Raw genomic sequence first — 17,663 nt, 5'->3', positions numbered from 1 at the left:
ATGGAATTATTTCTATTTTCTTATATTTGCTGAGGCTTGCTTTGTGCTCTAATTTATGATCAATATTGGAGAAGGTTCCATGGGCTGCTGAAAAGAATGTATATTGTGGAGAAGTTGGATGAAATACTCTGTAGACATCAGCTCAGTCCACTTGATCTATGGTGTGATTTAGTTCTAAGATTTCTTTATTGATTTTTTGTTTGCATTACCTATCTATTGGTGATGGGGGGGGTTAAAATCTCCCACTACCACTGTATAGAAGTCCATATATGTTCTTAGGTCCTTCAGAGTACGATTGATGAAATTGGGTGCATCGACATTGGGTGCATACAAGTTGATGATTGTTATTTCCTTTTGGTGTATTTCCCCTTTTATTAATATGCAGTGTCCTTCTTCATCTCGTTTGATCAATGTAGGTTTGACAAAGTCTACTTTGTATGAAATAAGTATTGTTACCCTTGCCTGTTTTGGGGGACCATTGACTTGGCAAAACTTCTTCCAGCCTTTCACAATCAGCCAGTGCTTATTTCTGTTGATGAGGTGAGTCTTCTACAAGTGGTAGATTGTAGAATCTTCCTTTTTAATCCAGTTTGTCAATCAGTGTCTTTTGATGGGGGAATTTAGTCCATTAACATTCAGTGTTAGTATTCGTAGGTATGTGGTGATTCCTGTTATTTACTTGTCTTTGTTGATTAAGTGTTTCAATGTGTGTAGCTGAGTCAGTGTTACTCTTTACTTCTTACCTTTTGTTCTCCTGTGGTTTGGTACTGCCTGCCCTTTCATGGTTTTCTTTGCTTTCATTTTCTGCATGAAGAATTCCTTGGAGAATCTTTTGTAGTGGTGGCTTTGTGGTCACATATTGTTTTAGTTTCTGCTTATCATGGAAGACTTATATTGTTCCATCTATTTTGAATGATAGTTTTGCTGGGTAGAGTATCCTAGGATTGAAGTTATTTTCATTCAGTGCTTGGAAGACCTCACTCCATGCTCTTCTTTCTTTTAATGTTTCTGTTGAGAAGTCTGCTTTGATTTTGATGGGTTTACCTTTGTATGTTATTTGTATGTTTTTTCTCTCTTACAGTCTTCAATATTCTTTCTTTAATCTCTGTACTTGTTGTTTTAATGATAATGTGTCATGGGATAGTTCTATTTTGGTCAGGTCTGTTCGGTTTTCTGGAGGCTTCCTGTACCTGAGTTGGTATAGTTTTGTCTAGATTTAGGAAATTTTCTGTTATTATTTTGTTGACTATATTATGCATTTCTTTTGCTTGCACCTGTTCTCCTTCTTCAACGACGATGATTCTCAGGTTTGGTCTTTTGATGGAGTTAGTGAGTTCTTGCATTTTCTTTTCACAGGTCTTGAGTTGTTTAACTAATAGTTCTTCAGTTTTTCCTTTAATTGCCATTTCAGCTTTAAATTCTTAGATTCTGTCTTCTGTTTATTCCATTCTGCTGAATGGCCTTCCATTTTGTTTTGTATTTCTGTTTCATTCTTTTTTCTGAGGTTTTCCATACCATAGGTTACTTCCTCTGTAATATTGTCAATTTTTGCCCTTAATTCATTTTTCTCTCTGTTTATGGTGGTCTCAGTTTTAGTTTGGCATTTATTTAGGGCTTCTATGATTTCATTTATATGTTTTTGTGTTTCCTCATATTCTTTGTTTCTGTTGTCTTGGAACTTCCTGAGTGCCTCCTGTATGTTTCAGTTGACCATGTCTAGTAACATCTCTATGAAATTCTCATTGATTACTTGTAGAATTTCTTCTTTCAGCTTGTTCTTGTGGGATTTGTTGGGTTCCTTGGTGTAGTTTTTCTTTATTTTCTTTAAATCCTGATCTGGGTATTCATTTTCTTCATTTCACTCTAAATCCTGTACTACTTTTTTAGAGGGGGAGAGAATGGTTTCCCTCCCTTTTTCTTCTTCCCATATTTCCACTAGATACCGTTTCTATCCCTGAACTATGTGTGATTTAGTATTAGCTGGATAACTATATTGATACTAACAAACCAAGGGAGAAAGATAAAAAAGAAAGAGATGGAAAAATAAAAGGAAGAGAGAAGAGAGAAGAGAGGAAAAGAGAAAAAAAAGAAAAAAATGGGAGAGATGGTGGGTGACCAAACAGCAAACCAGGCAGCAAATCCCTGAAAGAAGAGAAAAAAAAAACCCACCAGTTCTCGAACAGTAGAATTGCAGTCCTAGTTGCTGTGATGCCACTCCTCTAGCATCCAGATGTGTCTGTGTGTGTCTCATAGGAAGATTGGGAGCCATCCTGTGGCAGGTGGCAGGTGCGTTTGGTCCCATGGGCCTACAGGTGGAGGCCTTTCGAGGCAAACTAGTGGGGCTTTAGAATGTGGGCCTGGCATGCCTGAAAAGACCAGGCCAGCAGAGTGGAGATCCTGCAAGTCTGGGGATTTTACAGCTTGGCAGGCTTTAGGGGCATGTTCCCATCGGAGATTTTGCAGGTCTGTGCAGGCCTGAGGGCATGACCTGGCAAAGATCTTGTAGGCCTGTGCAGGCCTGAGGGCATGGCCTGGCAGAGATCATGCAGGCCTGTGCAAGCGTGAGTGTATGGCCCAGCAGGGATCTTGAATATCTGTGGCTCATGGCTTGGCAGAACTTGGGGCTATGGCCCGGCAGAGTAGATATCAGTGCAGGGCTGTGCAGACCCGGTGCAGCCCAGTGGAACAGAAATCATGTGTGTGTGGACTGCTGGTGTTGCAGGCCTTGGGTGCATGGCCGGGCAGAGTGGAGATCATGCAGGTTTGTGCAGACTTGGGTGTGGTGCCGGCAGAGCAGTGATCATGCTTGCATGGATTCCTGGCTTGGCAGGCCTTAGGGTCTCAGACTTGCAGAGTGAATATTGTGCAGGCCTCTGTAGGCCTGGGGGACACAGCCCAGAAGAATGGAGATCGTGTGTGTGGATCACTGTTGTGGCAGATCTTGGTGGTGTGGCCCAGAACAATGGAGATTATTCAGGCCTGTGCAGGCCTGAGGGGCGTGGCCCAACAGAGTGGATATCAGTGCAGACCTGTGCAGATTGGGGGGCATGGCCCAGTGGAACAGAATGTCTGTGGATCCCCGGCTTGGCAGGCCTTAAAGGCTCATTGGGGGGAAATTGTGCAAGTCTGAGGGGTGGGAGTTTGGGGTAGCATGGTCCTGGTAGGGCTAAGGAGCAGGGCCAGAGGATCATAGGGAATGTGGAGCAGTGGCTCCATGGGTCTATGGGGGGCTTCACATGTAGTGTCTGCTATTCTTTTAGTACACTGTGGCCTGGAGAAGCCTTCCACAAGCTAGGGGTTCAGTGTGCTGATGTTTCAGCTCTCCCCGGTGCTTTACTTCAGTAGAGCATGTCTCTAGCCACTCGGCAGTTTCTGGATCACAGAGGTCAGGAGGTCTGTCTGTGGCTGTGTCCCAGTCACCATCTTGGATTCTTCTGACACTTTCTCCAGGATCAACCATATATTAGTTCATAAAACTGAATTTCCTTTATAATTGAAACCTTACAAAGTATCTTTTCTAAACAAATGAGAATAAATCTTTAGAAATCAATAACACAAGGAACAACTCACATGTTTAAATTAACAGCACACTCTGAAAAGTGTTTCAATGAATAAATCACAAGAAAATTAGAAAACAATCTGTTAGGAGTAAAAAATCAAATCAAAATATATCAAAACTAATGAGATGTAGTGAAAGTAGTTCTCAGAGGAAAAATGATAGCTGTAAATGTTTCCAGTGAAAAAGATTTCTAATCAATAACCTAAGTTTGTATCGCAAAAAGCAAAATAATAACAAAACAAACCCAAGGTGAGCATAAGGAAGGAAAAAGTCAAGATTAGAGTTGAGATAAATAAAATAGACAATAGAAACAATAAAGCAAATAAATGAAGCCAAAAGTTTGTTTTGTTTAAAGATCAACAAAAGTAATAAATCTTTAATTAGACTAACTAAAAAAAGAGAATGCATATGTCTAAAATCTGAACTAAAATGGGGACTTTTTTCTGGACACTACAGAAATTAAAATGGTTATAAGGGAATACTATGAAAAATTGCATGGTATCAAATTATATAACCTAAATGAAACAAACCAATCCCTAGAAAAGTACAAACTACAAAATGGACTCAAAGGTATAAAATATCTGGAGACTTAAATCACATTATGATATTAAATCAATATCCAAAATTTCACAAAAAATAAAGGTTCGGGACTATCTAGCAGCAATAGTGATTTCTCCAAATCATCTAAAGCAAAATTAGTAATATTTTTCTCAAACTCCTCCAAAAATAGAAGAGGAGGTATTATTTCTTAATTCATTTTATGAGGTCAGGATTACCCTGATACCAAACTAGACAAAGACACTGAAAGCAAATAGTACAGATCAGTATCTTTTATGAATACATATAGAAAATTCCTCAACAACATACAATCAAAACTAAACCAACATCATACTGAAAAGATCATACACAAAGACCCAGAATACAAGAGCAATGATTATAATATATCCTCTTAATGGAATAAAGGAAAACCCAACATTATCATCTCAATTGATGTGAAAACATCTAATGCCCTTTCATTATAAAAACATTAACTACACCAGCAATAGAGAGAAAGTTCCTCAACTGCATACAAAGCACTTATGAACAACCTTACCTAGTAATACTCAATAATGAAATACTGAAACTTTTTGCTAAGATCCGAAACAAGAGAACAATATCTACTTAACATTACCAGAGAAAGTAGAAAACCAGGAGAAATAATTTAAATATCTAAATTAGAAAATAGCAAAATTATCTTTATTTGAAGATGACATGATCTTTGATGTTCTGTATACAAAATCCCAAAGAATAAGAAAGCCTGTTAGAGCTAATTAATTAATTCAGAAAAGTTGCAGTATATAAGATAAACACACAACAAACATTGTATTCTATATACTAACAGGGAATCATTTTCAAAAGCAATCAGAGAAACAGTTCTTCTTACAGGAGCACCAAAAAAGAACAAAATACTTACAAATAACTTTACTATAAGAGCATACAAGAATTATACCTTAAAAATTGTAAAACATTGAAGAAAGAAATTAAAGAAAAGCTAAATGGAAAGATTCTATAGTCATTAGTTGGAAAACTTAATATTATTAAGATTACATTAATACCAAATATAATCTATAGATTCAGTGTGCTCCTAGCAAAATCCTGGTGACCTTTTTTAGTTTACAAAAATGAAAGTATCAATCCTAAAGTTCACAGGAAAATGCAAGAGACTCAGGTACCCCAAATTTCTTTGAGAAAGAATAACAAAGTTGGAAGTCATCCTTCCTGACTTCAAAACTTACTACAAAGTACATTAATTTCTTAAATGTGATAGAAATATAGATCAGTGGAAAAGAATTGAAAATCATGAAATGACTGAATATATCTATGGTCTAGTGATTTCTGACAAGGGTGTCAAGGTACTCAATGGTGAAAAATGATGCCTTAAACGATATTGGGATAATTAAATAATGACATGCAAAAATAAAGTGTGACCATTTTCTCAAAGTACATGCAAAAATAATTCAAATGAATCAAAGATTTAAATATAAGATCTTAAATTTTAAATTACTAGAAGACACAGAAGGGAGGGAGAGTAAGAAAAATGTCTCTGACTTTCTGGCTTTTCACCGTTCTACCTAAGGGGCATTTTCTGTCTTGCTTCAGACAGACAGAACAGTTAAAATCAAAGGAAAGGGGTCAGGTAGCTTTCTTTGGCAAGCACATCTCTGCTCTGTGAGACTGAAGGTGAGCAGAGAACCTGAGGTTTTTTTCCCCCAGGTAGAAAGAAATAAAGTGGAACATACTTCTAACACCTTGGTTTTCACTACACTGACCAATGGAAGAGATTAACCAATACCTGGTGAACTTACATACTTAGCATGTGGTGGTGGAGACATCTAAGAATAAAGGAAAAGAAGAGGGCAGCATATTTTATCCAACATGGCTCTACAAAATTGAGAATATGCACAGAACTCCAGCCTTTTCCACAAGGAAGGAGGAAGAGAATTAAAGTATGTTTACAACATCCCACTCCAAAGCACAACAGTCAGATGTTACGAGGTGAAGACATGAGATAATAATGCTCCTGAAAGACTAAAGAACCAGTAAATCATTCTAATTAGGAATCTTATCCCTTGTGCAGAATTCTCTAGAGACTTAACAAAAAAAATTAAGAACTAGGAAATTAATTTAATAAAACTAAGAAATACAAAATCAACATGCAAAAATCACTGACCACATGCCAATGGCTCACACTTTTAATCCTAGATACTCAGGAGGTAGAGATCAGGAGGATGGCAGTTCAAGCCTGCCTAGGAAAATGGTTTGCCAGACCATATCTTAAAAAAACCCATCACAAGAAAAAGACTGGTGAAGTGGTACAAGGTATAGGCCCTGAGTTCAGACCCAATACCATGAAAAAAAAATCATTACTGCATCTCATAATTATATACAATTATAATTTGTCAAAAATGAAATTAAATGAATTCTTTCCAAATAAAAATTTAAAATATAAAAAGGAAATATCAGTTGTGTTTCTATATACTAACGATGTTTTAGCCCATAATGAAAGTAAAGAAATAATCCCTTTTACAATAGCATCAAAAAGAATAAAATATTAGGAAAAAATTTAACCATATAAATGAAATACCTACATACTGAAAACTATACAACACTGAAGAAAGAAATTTTAAGAGACAAATAAATTTAAAGACATTTATTTCCATGAATTGGAAAAGATAATATTGTTCAAATGCCCATAGTGTTCAAAGCAATGTACAGATTCAATGCTATCCCTACAAAATGCCAATAATATTTTTCATTGAAATGGAAAAAGAATCCTAAAATTCATATGCAACCAGAAAAGACTCAGATTGACAAAGCATTCTTGGAAATTATAAAGTTAGAGACATGTTGATTTCAAATTACATTACAAAGTTACAGAAATTCAAGCAGTAGAGTAGTGAGATAAAAATCAAATACGTCAATGAAACAAAATAGCCCAAAAATGAACACATACAGATATGGTCAAATGATCTTTGACAAGAGTGCCAAAATATGCAATAGGAAAAAGGAAGTCTTCTTAACAAATGGTGTTGGATAGCCACATGTAGAAGAATGAAATCTTACCCTTATTTTATACACAATAAATAACTAAAATGGATTAAAAATTTAAATATTAGATCTGAAAATATAAAAATCCTGGAAGATAAGATAGAGTGAAGCATCATAACATTGATCTTGACAATGATTTGTTGAATATGGCACCAAGTAAACAAAGAAAAACAGCAAAACTAGAAAAATGGGACTGTACCAAACTATAAAGCCTCTGTACAGCAAAGGATACAATCAATAGAGTGCAAAAGGCAACTCATAGAATTGTAGAAAAATTTTCCAAACTATATAGCCAATAAGAGGTTAATATCCAAAACTTATAAAGGATGTTTATAAATCAACAACAAAAATCCAAATAACTCAATTTAAAAATGGGCAAAGGATTTGAATAGACATTTTCTCAAAGAAGATATACAAATGATCAAAAGGCTTGTGATAAGATACTCAACATTACTAATCATTAAGTAAATGGAAATCAAAACCATTATGAGATCACATCATACCTACTAGAAAGTTTAGTAAGAATCTTTCTGTAGAGCTATCCTTAACTCAACTGGCAAAAATGCTTTGTCTTTCTTATTATGCTTATGCCTTTTCTTCAACAAAATCAGTCACAGGGGCAGAACGAGACCTGCCTGAAACTGAGGAGGGGATGGAGGGAAGGTTGGGGGAGGGAGGAAGGGTGGAGAAATGACCCAAACAATGTATGCACATATGAATAAATGAACAAAAAAATAAAGAAAAGTTGCATAAAAAAAAAAGAAAAGTTTAGCAGTAGGAGGAAAAATCTAAGAGGTATTGACAAAGATGTGGAGAAATTGGAACTCCTTTATGTTCTTGGAGGGATTGTAAAATGGTGTCTCCACTAATGAAAATAGTATGGAGTTTTCTCAAAAACTTGAAGTTAGAACTACCATAGTAACCAGCAATCACTTCTAGGTTTATATCTATAAGAACTGAAGTAAGGATCTCAATGAGATATAGTACATAAGATATATAAACAACCCAAATGACCATCAAAGATGAATGATTTTTTTAAAAAAAATGACCATAATAAAATGTCATTTAGCTTCATAAAATAAAGAAAATTCTATCACATGCTAGCACATGAATGAATCTGAAGGACATTATACTAAGTGAAATAAGCTAATCACAGAAGGCCCACCTACTGCATGAATTATCTAACTAAAATAATTAAACTTTTAAAAATAAAGAGTAGAATGGTGGTTACAGAGGCTGGGGTGATGGGAAATTGGGAATGTTTTCCAACAGGTATAAAATTTCAATTATATGAAATGAATGATATCAAAGGATCTGTGTACAGAAGCAAAACTGCCTATAACTAACAGTACTGTATCATGCACTTAAAACTTGATTTAAAAGTTACATATCATGTTAAATATTTTTGAACACAAAACTGAGATGCTACTTATACACTAGAATGGATAGGGTAAAAAATAGAAAAAAATAAGAATTACAGGCAATGATGCAGAGAAATTGGAATTGTCATACATTGCTGTTGAGAATTTAAAATGGCAAAACTGCTGTAGAAAATAATATAACAGTCATTGGACAAGTAAAATGTAGAATTGCCATATGACCCAGACAATATTCTCTTGAATATATACCTAAAATATTTGAAAATAAATATTCAATCAAAAACATGTGTACACCAGCTACTCAGGAAGTGAAGGCAGGAGGATCACAAGTTTGACAGTAGTCTGCACGAAGTTAGGAAGACCCTATCTCACAAAACATCAAACAGAAAATGCTAGAGTATGGCTCAAATGGTAGAGTGTTTGCCTAGCATAGACAAAGCCCTGAGTTCAATCTCTAATACTGGGGTGGAGGCAAAAATTAAAACTTGCACACAATAGCTAGGCAGGGTGGTGCACACCTCTAATTCTAGCACTTGGGAGGGTGAGGAAGGAAGATAGCAAGTGTAAAGGAAGCCTGGGCTACATACGAAGACCTTGTCTCAAAAAAATGTAATCAAACAATTCATGTGTCCAATAATTGATGAATGGATAATCAAAATGTTATGATGATAAACTTGGTATTTACTGAAATAAAGAAATTTTCTTGACTTTTAGAGAGAGCAAAAATCCAATTTTGCCAAGTGTTCATTTATGTTTATTTATTTCCTACATTTTATAACTTTGCACATGAATACACATGAAACAATTTAATATATACTCATGTTTACACTGATTTGACCAACTGTATTTTGATAATTCTTGTCAAAGTGAATGTTTTATTTATTCCATTTTTTTGTGCTTTGATGGGAGAAATCCCAAGGCTCAACCAACAAAATAATTTGCATTAGTGTGAATTCATGGGGGAGAGAGATGTCATTTATAGATTATTTGATTGTTTAAAGTATGATCCTTAGCTTTAAAAGTCCTGAAACTGAAATTTGGTCAGTTATACCAAGTTTTTCATGCTGTCCAAACTATATGACACAGATATCAAAAGTAAAAGACAGATTGATTATTTAGAATGTGAGTTATGTATCCTTATTCACAGAAACATGTACAGTACCTCTTTAAGAGCATCTCCTTTTTTTGCTTTTACAATCTCCAGGAGATTGGTTTATAGACACAAGCTTGCTTGATAAGCTTCAAATCATAACAAAGGTAAAACGTGATTTCAGGGATGATTACTCTAGATTTTCATTATTCCAAATGTTGTCTGGGAGCCAGAAGCAACAGTGTGAACTGCATACTTGTTAAAAACGAAAATTAGGGGACTCAGCCCAGAACTAGTAAATTAGGCTGGTCACAAGTAGGGGATAAGGATGTATGTTTTAGAAAGATCTCTAGATGATTCTGATATTTACTGTAGCTAGAGTATCATTGCTCTATATTTGGAGAAGCTCAAAGTCTAATCTTACTCCTAAAAAGAATTTGCCTCCCTGTGAATAGTATATACAGAATGGACAATGATGTATTGTGATGTATTCTTATGGGAAAAGGCTCATTTTTGTATTTGTAGACAATCACTTTATTGTCATCTAATTTCCCATACAGCTTCCAACAGGGTCATTTTTCTTTAGATATATTCTACACCAAGGGCTATACCATTGCCATCTGATAGACTACAAATTCTTAATAATTCTCAGCATACCTATGAAAAGGAACTTTCAAAGTACTGTTTCTCAGATAGATACTTAGAAGTGAAGAGCAATGAATGAATACAAAGTCAAACAATGCATTTGAGGTAGAGGTGGAAGAGGAGACATTAAATCTAAATATCTATGACTTTTTCTTTTCTTCTATAATTACAGTTCCTCTTTTCTTTAAAATATCTAGGAAATGTACATTTTACTGCACAATAAATTTTTGTTTTAATGGAAAATGGGAACTATCTTAAATTATGTGCAGATTAAAGTAATTATTTATCTTCCAATATTTGAATAATATTGATGTTCCATGATAACATAAATATTTCTATTGTGGTTTAATGAAACATAATGTTTTATTACTTTTCTTTGTGTTTTACATACTATATCAATTAATCTTCATAAGCACTTAAACCTTACAAGAATAAATTACTGTTCCAATTTGTGGGTGATCAAAATGTCCTAGAATAGTAAGCTCTTTGCACAATTCTAAAGAGCTACAAAATGGAATGTAAATGGTGTTGTATTGCAACAGGGCATCTTCTTGTATGTGGTTTTGTAGTACATATTCTGTTTTATTTTAAAATAAATAAGCAAATATACACATGAGATTTTGTGTATGTTTGTGAGCATTCAGAAATACAGCCTTGTGCAATGGCTTCACTATTTCTTGTATACATATGTATACATTTGCATGTGAAGCAAAAGAACTTCAATCTCTCTTCATTAATATTATTAACATTTACTCAAAAGGTGCTATATGAACAAAATAACCTACTCAAGAAAGCAGTTTTTGACACTATCTTTCTGAAGCTTTTAGAAATAGCACTTGCCAAAAATGCAAGAAATTCACAATGCTTAGTGTATAATCTTTGGTTGTGCCTATGTAAAGAAGAGTAAACAAATGTCTAAAACTAGACAACAGATAGAAATCCTTACTCTCTGAAAAGCTAAACTAAGATACTGACTATACTCTTTCATGAATTTGAGAGTAGATGCAGAAAAAAATCATTGATAGAAGTACCTTATAGAATCTTCCATTGAAAGTAAATCAAACTAATAACATACTGGATTATGAACTAGCTTGGACTTAAAAGGAAAAAATATCAAATTAACATGGAATCTGGGGAAAATTATGTAAAGCAGATTTGACACCACACTTTCCTGAAATCTCATAGCAAAGTATTAGACTCAAAATAGAATTATCACAGAGGAAGAATCAGACATGAATCAAACTCACTTCTGGAATAGCAGAGTGAGTTCTGTGGATATATTCCCCAAGGAGACAATTACAACTTGTGAAAATTTTGTTGCAGTTTCTTCAATATAGTACCTAAAATTCCTCCTAAGAGCATACTGGAAATTTAAAAATATATTTGTTCAAGTAAATAAACTTACTCTTGGTAATAATCATGAGAGTGTGGCATTTGAGGCATGATCCACTTATTCATACTTCCCTAGATCAGTGTTAATAAAGTTCCACTCTGGGCATGTGTGGTCATGAAGAAGGCTATGTCTACCCTTGCTCCCAAAGGCTACAGTATCTCCATGGGAGGAGATAACCACCAGAAGTTCTTATTCTAGAGCTATGTGCTTCATAAGCCAAATTGCAGCTAAATACAGCTGATAAGCCAAAGGATCCCCTCCTTCACCAAGCCTCTACTCAAAGATGAAATTCTAACTCAGGTAATGCAGACCAAGGATACTGCGATCCTGCGATCCCTTAGGATGGAAGTTATACACCAGTAGAGACAAGCTAAGATGATTGCTTTAACAATACTCGCAAGCATGGTGTCATGTAAGGGAGTGTCCTCACACCCAGGTCTGGTGCTGGGATTCACCCTCTGAGAAGCAATTTTACTGCAGGATAAATGAACTTCAATAAAATAATTCATCCAAAACACTAAACAAATAAACAAGCAACTAACAACAATGACACAATTGGTGTGGGGAGAGAAAGATTATCACAATTCACAATTTCTACACTGTACTATCCAAATTTCCATTTTAAAACACAAAACAATGATACATACCATGATAGAATTAATCATATACAAAGAAAAAAGGGAAGACAAAAAATACAGCCTGTCTTACAGGTCCAAATGTCAAACTTTGCAAACAAGACATAAAAGTAACTATTGTGTATGTGTTCAAATACTAAAGGAAACCATGCTTAGAAAAGTAAAGGAAGCTAAAGTGGCAGTGTTTCATCGAAAAGAGAATTTTAATAAGTAAGAAAGCAATTATAAAAAATAATGACCAAGTGAAAATTCTGAAGCTGGAAAGTACAATAAATGAAATAAATATTTACCAGAGGTGCTCCTCAATAGATTTTCACTGGTAAAAGAAAAAAAGTCTGAACTTGGAGATAGATAAACAGAGATTATGTATTCCAAAGAACAGAGAGAAAAAAATGACAGTAAATCAAAGGAATGTCGGATATTATTAAGTGTATCAGTACATGCATAGTAGGAATGCCACAAGGAGACAAAGGAACTGAAAAATATTTAAAGAAATAATAGCCCAAATTTGATGAAAAATTAATTTTTATTTGTTTATCTACTTTTTGGGCAGTACTAGGGTTCAACTTAGGGCCTCACACTTGTTAGGCAGCTCCACCACTTCAGCCACACATCCAAACATTTGTGTTTTAGCTATTTTTCGGTAAAGTCTCATGGTTTTGGCCAAGGCAGGACCACAATCATTTTACATCTTCCGTGTAGCTGACATGATAGGAGTGTGTCACCACATCCAGCTTTTTGGTCGTCACAGGGTCTTGCCAGCCAGAGCTGACCTTACACCTTGATCTTCCAGATCTCTGCCTCCGAAGTGGCTAGGATTACAATGTGATCTCTGCGCCTGGCCAAAAAAGTAATTTGTACATTCCAGAATCTTACTGAACTCCAAGTAGGATAAATATAAAGATATCCATACTGAGAAATATCAGAGGAAAAATGTTGAAAAACAACTTAAAAAAAATCCCAGCACCACTTTTTAAAATTCATTTATTCACATGTGCATACATTGAATATACATTTCTCCACCACTTTTTTAAATAAAAATTTGAATAAAAAATATTTTAACTAGTACATAAAACATAAATATACATATACTTGATTTTGTGGTATTCACTACATGTATGCATTATATAATGCTAAAATCATGTTAAACATATATTTCTGTTCAAATATTTATTATTTCCTTATGGAAAAACATTCCAAATAATTTCTTCTAGTTTTTTGAGATATGCAATACATTATTGACATCTACACTTAATCTTTTTGCAATAGCACACCAGACTTGCTTTTACCTACCTGTGCCTTAGTACCCAATGACCAACATTTCTCCATTATTCACTACCAAGTCTCTGGTAACCACCATTGTACACTTAAGTTCTATGAGATCAGCTTTTTTATATTCCATATATGAATAAGACCATGTGGTAGTTATCTTTCAATGTGTAGTTTATTTCTTTAACATAATGATCTCCATCTAGTTCCATCCATGTTGTCAAAAATGACAGGATTTCATTCCTTTTGGTGGCTGAATCACATTCCATTGAGTGTATTTACCACATTTTCCTTTTCCGTTGTTCAGTTGATGTTCAGTTATAGGATGTTTACATTTCTTTACTGCAGGATATAGTGCTGCAGTAAACATGGGAGTATAGATGTCTCTGACATATTAATTTCAATTCCTTTGGAGATATATTCAGTAATGGTAATTCTAGTCACATGGTAGTTCTGTTTTTAGTTTTTGAGGAACCATCATACATTTTTTTCTCAATGGTTGTGCTACTTCACATTTCTACAAACAATGTATAAGGATTCTTTCTTTTCCATATCTTCACCAGCACTTACTATCTCTAGTCTTTTTGATAGTAAGTCATTCTTGCTGGCCTGAGCTGATATACTAGTTTCATAGATTTATATTTTACATTTAAGTTTTGTTTTTTTTTTTTTAAATCCTCAAGGGGATCCTTTATTTCACTCGCTTCCTACTTACAAGGTGGAATTTTGACCTGTAATTGTCTCTGCCAGTTCAGTCAATGGCTCAGAGTATCACCTGATTCCAATTCTGGGTATAAACTATCCTGGGGGCAGGTCTGAGGGTTTTGGATTCACCAGATGAACTCCACCATGTTTGGCTCTCCTAGAATCCCACGACCTCATTCCAATTCAGGATCAAGGAAATGGATTGTATTTCTAGTCATTATTTCAAAGATCAGACCTGCCTCATTTCCATGTCAAGAAAATGTTCTCAAGTATATGTAATGTGTTTACCATGTGCCTATACTTCTTCAATGCCTGATATTCTTTTTCCCTACCTCTAAAATTCTCCTTTCTTGTTGTTCACATTATCTTTCTTGATTGCTTTTTATTATAAAAACAACAAAGATGCAGATTTATTGTGCACATTAGCAGATCCACACAGAAAAATGCACAAAGGTTTATATACCACTTACAGTAACAGCTCAGAGTATAAAGTCAAGGAAGGGTTTCAAATATTGGACTTGCTCTGAAATAAGCCTACCTAGGACAATACTACTTTTGCTTCATCAGAATTTTTCTCCCCAACTGTTTTAACAGTGGTAAATATAAAATGTCTGATAGTTAAAACACAAAGCAGTCACGCTGTACACCTCCCCACAGCCCACCCAACTTCTGAGTAACAGAACTTTCTCAAGTTTTATTCCCCTTTCATTTAGTGGGAAAAAACCTTCAAAAGTCATGTTGTAACAATGTATCCTCATACAGAATTGTGATTTGCCAATATTTTAATGTGCTTTAAGAGAAGTCTTATGGAAAAAATAGTGATGATCGTTTTCCAGTAAATATGGAGTGAATAATTTTTACCCCAATCTCAGGTATAATTGCTTTTTTGGGGATACACTGCTGAAAGTAGACAACTGTAGCAACCACCCACGAAAATGAAAGCAAGCCTGTGACAGTCTGCCTTATTATGGTGAGTGTCTATCAAAGTTCATCATGATTTTTTGTGAGATCTTCTCCTTAATTGGTGGCTTGGCTTCCAACAAACATGTTCCAGTTGTCCAATATTTCCTCTTTCGTTAGCTTCTCATCCTTGAACCAGGTGCCTGGCTTCAGCCTGGGCATGGTCGTAGTCTTGAGGAAGAATCCAGTGGCGAATCTCATCCTTGTCCAGCTTCCCATCCTTGTTTAGATCTCCGAAATCAATGAACTGCTTCGGCTCGGACAAAACCCAGTCTGGCTTAGGGCCATTGTCCTCATGGGAAAACATATCCTCAACGTACTCATCCTGCTTCACAAACCCATCCCCGTTCTTGTCGATGTCCTCCAGAGTTTCCAAAACCACAATTTCCTTCATATGCTCAAACTCCTCAGGGTGTAGAAAAGCAGTGAACTTCTCCCGAGTGGCTGTCAGGTCCCCATTGAGGTCTGCGTCTTTGAACCTTCTCTCGTCACGTGGTAGCATCTTCTTGAAGGTGTGATGGTCGGAACTATCTTGGAACTCTGCGGGGTTTCTTAGGTAGTAGCCATAGGTGGCTTGTTTGTATTCTTCCCAGGAAATTTTATCGTCTTTGTCCATATCATAATCCTTCCAGACTTTAGCGATATTAGCATAGATGTGTCTTTTCTGCACCTGTTTGATCCAAATTTTCAGCTCCTCAGTAGTGACAAAGCCATCCCCATCACTGTCAATTCGATCAACAATCTTCCCCAGCCTCTCCTTGATCTCGTCCGGGGTGAGCTGATCGAAGGTCTTGGAGTCCTCCTTGCCCAGGAAAGCCTCGTGGTCGTATTGGAAGCTCTGATTGTCCTCGGGGGGCTGTTCGCCCAGCTCGGAGTCGGGCCGCACCACGCACTCCTTGCGCACCATCGGCTTGGCCCGTAACATCCAGGGTGCCAGTGCCAGAGCCAGGAGTAGCCCCAGGGCCAGCCCCAGGCGGCGGCCTTGGCCACCTTGCGCCATCGTCCCTAGGCAGAGGGAGGCACAGAGCGAGCGACCCGAGCGGCGGCTGGGGAAATCTACATTTAAGTTTTAAATCCATTTTAAGTTTATTTTTTTAGAGAGAGATTGGTGTCTAGTGCTATTCTCAAGCATGTTGATGTCCAATTTTCTCATCACTGTCTATTGAAAACACTGGCTTTCCACAATGTTTGTTCTTTGTCAAAAATCAGGTGACTGAGTTTTGTAAGAATTAAATTCTAAACTCTTTATTCTGTTCCATTAGTCTATGTATATGTTTTTATGCCAGCACCATGCTGTCTTGGTGACTATAGCTCTGTAAGATGTTTTGAAGTCAGGTAGAGTAATGCCTCCTGTTTTATTCTTTTTGCTTAATATAGCTTTAGCTACTCAGGCTGTTTTGTGGTTTCACAACTTCCAATCCATTAACACAGGACATATTTCCACTTTTCCTCTCCAATTTTTTTCATCAATATATGATAATTTTCATTATAGAAATCATTCACCTCATTGGCCAAATTCATTCACTGGTATTTTTGAAACTATAGGAAATAAGATTGTTTTCTTAATTTTTATTTCAGATAATTCCCTGTTGGAATATAGTAATGTTACTGATTACTCATTTTTACATGTTGCCTTTGTGTCTTGCAACTTCATTAAATTCATTTATTAGTTCTAGTAGGTTTTTGGTGGAGTCTTTCTGTCCTCTAGCTATGAGATCATGTTATCTGCAGACAGTAGCAAGTTTACTTCTTTCTTTCCAATTCTGTTGTTCTTTATATCATTTTCTTGCCTGATTTCTCTGGGTAGGAAATCTAGTACTTTGCTGAATAAAAGTGGTGAAAATGAGCATCCTAGTCTTTTCCCAGATCATATAGATTTTTTAAATTTCTGTTCTTACTATTTTGTGGTACTGGGGTTTTAAACTCAGGGCCTTGCACTTGCTAGGCAGCTGCTTCACCATTTGAGTCATTTCTCTAACTCTTGTTTCAGATCTTAGAAAGAAAGTTTTCAGCTTTTCTCCTTTTAGTACATACAGTGGTATATATTATGTTGAGGTACATTCTTTCCATACATAATTTGCTCAGGATTTTTATTATGAAGGGATGTTGAATTTATCAAATACCTTTCCTGCATCTATTAAGATGATCGTATGGTTTTTGTCCTGCATTCTGTTGTAGTGTGCTGTATTTATTGATTCGTGTACATTGAATCATTCTTACATTCTGTGTGGAATCCTATTTGATCATGGTGAGCCATTTTTTAAATATGTTGTTGAACTCAGTTTACTGGTATTTTGTTGAGAATTTTTGCATCTGTTTTTGTGAGGGATATTGGTTTATAGTTTTCTTTTTGTTGTGTCTTTATTTGGTTTGGTATCTGTGTAATGATGGCCTTATAGAATGTGCTTGCAAGGATTCCTTCTTCTATTTTTATAATAAC

General features: G+C 35.6%; 1 pseudogene; it reads right to left on the bottom strand.

Annotated features, from left to right (window-relative positions):
• Positions 1–15,347: 15,347 nt before the first annotated feature.
• On the bottom strand, positions 15,348–16,223 carry LOC109675705 (reticulocalbin-1 pseudogene; annotated as a pseudogene).
• Positions 16,224–17,663: the final 1,440 nt, after the last annotated feature.

The sequence above is a fragment of the Castor canadensis genome, chromosome X (genome assembly GCF_047511655.1).
Source record: "Castor canadensis chromosome X, mCasCan1.hap1v2, whole genome shotgun sequence".
In the NCBI taxonomy this organism is placed as follows: domain Eukaryota; kingdom Metazoa; phylum Chordata; class Mammalia; order Rodentia; family Castoridae; genus Castor; species Castor canadensis.
This window is presented reverse-complemented; position numbering and strand designations above follow the sequence as displayed.